The sequence below is a fragment of the Pteropus vampyrus genome, unplaced genomic scaffold (assembly GCF_000151845.1).
Source record: "Pteropus vampyrus isolate Shadow unplaced genomic scaffold, Pvam_2.0 Scaffold4, whole genome shotgun sequence".
NCBI classification, from domain to species: domain Eukaryota; kingdom Metazoa; phylum Chordata; class Mammalia; order Chiroptera; family Pteropodidae; genus Pteropus; species Pteropus vampyrus.
The window spans coordinates 13,674,337-13,678,903 of record NW_011888785.1 but is presented as its reverse complement, the minus strand read 5'-3'; the positions used below and the strand labels follow the sequence as shown (position 1 = coordinate 13,678,903).

The following is a 4,567-nucleotide window of genomic DNA, read 5'->3' as shown; positions in this document are numbered from 1 at the left end:
ATCTAGTTAATCTTCAATCAGCACACATACTAACATTTTTTTCTTGTGATGACAACTTTTAAGATTTCCTTTCCTAGCAACTTTCAAATATTATTATTTGAAATAATTCAGTATTTTAAACTACAGACATCATGCTATACATTACATACCCAGCCCATACTTATATATTTTATAACTGGAAATTTGTTCCTTTTGACTACTTTCACCCATTTTGCCCACCCTCATCTCCTTATCTCTAGTAACCACCAATCTCTTCTCTGTACCTGTGCATTCTTTATTTTCTCTCTTTTTTAAAAGATTCCGCATGTCAGTGAGATCCATGGTATCTTTTTCTGTCTGACATATCACTTAGCATAATGTCCTCGAGGTCCATCTATATGGTCACAAAAGGCAAGACTTTCTTCTTTTATATGGCTGAATAATATTCCATTGTATATATGTACCACATTTTCTTTATTCATCCATTAATGGACACTTATTTACAATAGTGAAGACATGGAAACATGTCTGCCGTGAACATGGAGGTGCTGATATCTTTTTGAGTTGGTACTGTTGTTTCCTTTGGATAAATACTCAGATGTGGAATTGCTGACTCATATAGTAGTGCTATTTTTAACATTTTGAGGAACCTCCAACCTGTTTTCCATGGTATCTGCACTAATTTACATCGCCATCAACAGTGCACAAGGGCTCTCTTCTCTCCACATCATAGCCAACACTTGTCTTTTTTTTTATGATAATCATTCTAATAGGTGTGAGGTAATAGCTCATGGTGGTTTTGATTGCATTTCCCTGATGATTAGTGATGTTGAGTATCTTTTCACGTACTGTTGGCCATCTGTATGTCTTCTGCAAAAAAATGTCTATTCAGATCCTCTGCCCATTTTAAAATTAGACTGATTTTTACTATTGAGTTATATGATTCTTTATATATTTTGGATATTAATCCCTTATCAGATACATGATTTGCAATTTTTTTCTCCCATTTGGTAGGCTGCCTTTCCATACTGTTGATTGTTTCCTTTACCATGCAGAGCATGTTGGTTTGATATAATCCCCCTTGTTTATTTATGCCTTTGTTGCCTGTGCTTTCGGTGTCATATCCAAAAATTTATTGCCACAACCAATGTCACAAAGCTTTCTCCCTATATTTTATTCTATGATTTTCTTTTTCTTGCCCAAACTTCATTATTTATAGTGTGTATACATCACAGTATGTCCTCCCCGCAGCCCAAACAGAAATCCACATAAACATACAGTGAAAAATTTTTATATTTAGAATTAGCCAGCTGGATTCAGTTTAGATGATCCCAATTTTGTCAGCAACAACCAAAGCATCATAGCCGGGAGCCAGCCGAAAATATATCTTCTTATCTCCATCAGGCCCGATCGGGGTGTTGACTTTGGCCATGTCAATGTCACAGAGCTTCTTCACAGCCTGTTTGATCTGGTGCTTATTGGCCTTGACATCCGCAATGATCACAAGCGTATTGTTGTCTTCTATCTTCTTCATGACTGACCCAGTAGTCAGGGGGAACTTGATGACAGCATAGTGGTCAAGCTTGTTTCTCCGATGGAGGGGAAACATGCTCTTCTGAGGATATTTGGGTTGCCTTTGGAGCTGCAGTGTCTTGGGCCATTGGAAGGTGGGTCATGTGTGTATCTTCTTTTTTTGTGTGGCTGTGGATGCCTTTAAGCACTGCTTTCTCTGCCTTCAAAGCCTTCACTTTGGCTTCGGCTTTAGGAGGGGCAGGGACTTCCTTCTTCCCTTCTGGCACCATCTTCGTAAAAAGCTATTCTAGGACTTTTATAGATATTTTTTATCGTCTAGTTGAGGATGTTCCCCCCTAATCCTATATTGTTGAAAGTTTTTGTCATGAGTTCATATTGGAGTTTATCAAATGCACTTTCTATTTTTATCAATATGATCATGTGATTTTTCTTTTGTAGCCTATCAATGTGATGGATTATATCAATTGATTTTCAAGTGTTGAAGTAGGCCTGCATACCTGGGATAAATCCCACTTGGTCATGGTGTATAATTCATGTTATACATTATGTTGAGGCTTTTTGCACCTATGTTCACAAGAGAGATTCATCTGTAGTGTTCTTGTAATGCTGGTATTAGGATAATGCTGTCCTCATAAAGTGTGTTAGGAATTATTCCTTCTGCTTCTACCCTCTGAAAGAGATTGTAGAGAATTTGCAATAAATGCTTCCTTAAATGGTTGGTAGAATTCACTTGTGAACCCATCTGGGCCTGCTGCTTTCTGTTTGGGAAGGTTTTTAATAATTGATTCAGTTCCTTTGATAGATTTAAAGATTGTTTATTTCTTCCTGTGTGAGTTTTGGCAAATTTTATCTTTCAAGGAATTTGTCCATTTCATCCAGACTATCAAATATGTGGGCATAGAGCTGTTCATAGTACTCCTTTATTATCTTTTTACTGTTCATATGATCTGAAGTAATATTTCCTCTTTGATTTCTGATGTTTATAATTTGTGTCTTCTCTCTTTTTTCTTGGTTAGTCTGGCCATAGGTTTGTCAATTTTACTAATGTTGTTAAAGTCAGCTTTTGATTTTGCTAATTTTTGCTAATGTTTTTCTCTTTTCAACAGCATTAATTTCTGTTTTCATTATTATTATATCTTTCTTTCTGCCTCCTTTAGGTAAAAATTGATCTTTTTTCTCTAGTTTACTAAGCTAGATTATTGATTTTGGATTTTTTGCTTTCTAAACTAGACATTTAATATTATAAATTTCCTGCTAAGTACTGTTTTTCTGCATTCCACAAATTTTGATAAGTTATATTTTCATTTTTGTTAAGTTCGAAATTTTTATAATTTCTTGAGACTTCTTTGTTGACCCATGTGTCATTTAGACATAGGTTGTTTAATCTCCAAATATTTGGTAATTCTTCAGATATAGAATTTTCTTGATCTGGTTTAATTCCATTGCGGTCTTATAGCACTCTTTCTACGACTTCTACACTTTTAAATTTTTAAAGGTGCCTTTTGTGTCCTAGATTGTCGTCTACATTTATGAATGTTCCATGTGGGCTTAAGAAGAATGTATATTGTATAGAGTATTCTATTAATGTCAATTAGATCAAATTGATTGGTAGTACTGTTTTAGTCAATTATATTCTTACTTTTCTTTCTGTTTGATTTATGCATTACATAAGGAAAGAGGGGCTTTGAAGTCTCCACATTTAATTGTAGATTTATCTATTTCTCCTAACAGTTCTATCGGTTACACCTCATGTATTTTCAAACTCTGTTATTAGGTCTTCTTGGAGAATTGACAACTTTACCATTGTGTAATATATATCTTTATCTCTAATAATTTTCTTTTCTGAAGTCTGCTTTTTTTGAAATTCATATAGCTACTCTAGCTTTCTTTTTTTTAAATTAATGTTAATATAGTATATCCCTCTCCATTACTTCACTTTTAATCTATTTGTGTCTTTACAGTTAGAGTAATTTTTTTGTAAACAACCTATAGTTCGGTTTGATTTTTAACCACTTATACAATCTCTGTCTTTTAATTAGTATATTTAGATTACTCACATTTAAAGTGATTACTGATACAGTTTGATTAATATCTACCTTGTTTATAACTCTTTTCTATTCATAGTACTTGTTCTTTGTTATTTCTTTTTCCTCCTCTTTTTGTTTTCTGTGGTTCAATTGAACGTTTTGTGATTTAACTTATCTTTAAGAATGTTAATTATACCTCTTTTTAAAAAATAATTTAGTAGGGGCTGCCCTGGAGTTTGCAATATTATTTTAACTAATAAAATTTACCTTAAATAACAAAGAAGACTGGGGAAGCAAGTGTCTGGCTTCTACCTTGGCAATGCTCATAAAGCGGGAAATTCTGCAAATACTGGAAGGCTGTTCAAAATTGCTGAGAAGCTAGAAAGAATGACAAATGTCTGCTCAATATTTTCTTAACAATTTTTTTTTCATATTTTCCACCTCTTTGCTTAGTGCCTAAAATAGCAAATTCCTTTCTATTTGATCTTCTGGTAATTAGGTCGTTCTACAATTATTTTATTGCTCTTCAATCGTACAGTTGAGTTCTTTTTCAAAAATATAATAGTGTCATGCTTTAAATTTCCAAGAATCCTCTTATTCTGATAGTTTCAGTCTTTGGGTGCAATAACCTTTCAAATCTATTTGAAAGTATGAATTTTAAATATATAGGAGGTTATCTTTTTTCCTCCATATTTGTGTATTCACTTGATGTCTCTTTTTCTTGCATTTTGCTTTCCTCAAAATGCCTGGTAACTAATTTTTTGTATTTATATGTATAAATAAGGGACTTGGTTCATCAGTATAAGTGTCATGGAGGTTTTTGCGGGGGGCGGGGCATTTTCAAGCTTTTTTTCCTAGAGATAACTGCTCCCAAAAGAAGAAGTAACTTTAGGGTTCCATAAGAGTGGTGAAGAAAGCTTAAGAAATGTTTCTTGCTGGGGAATAAAGGGCAGCTGTTATGAAGGGCCCATGAATAAGAAGCAAACAATCTACTAACATTCCTGAAATAGTGAGATAAGGAAAGAATA

At 33.7% G+C, this 4,567-nt stretch overlaps 1 pseudogene; it reads right to left on the bottom strand.

The window, feature by feature from the left end:
- Positions 1–1,194: 1,194 nt before the first annotated feature.
- On the bottom strand, positions 1,195–1,781 carry LOC105294306 (annotated as a pseudogene).
- Positions 1,782–4,567: the final 2,786 nt, after the last annotated feature.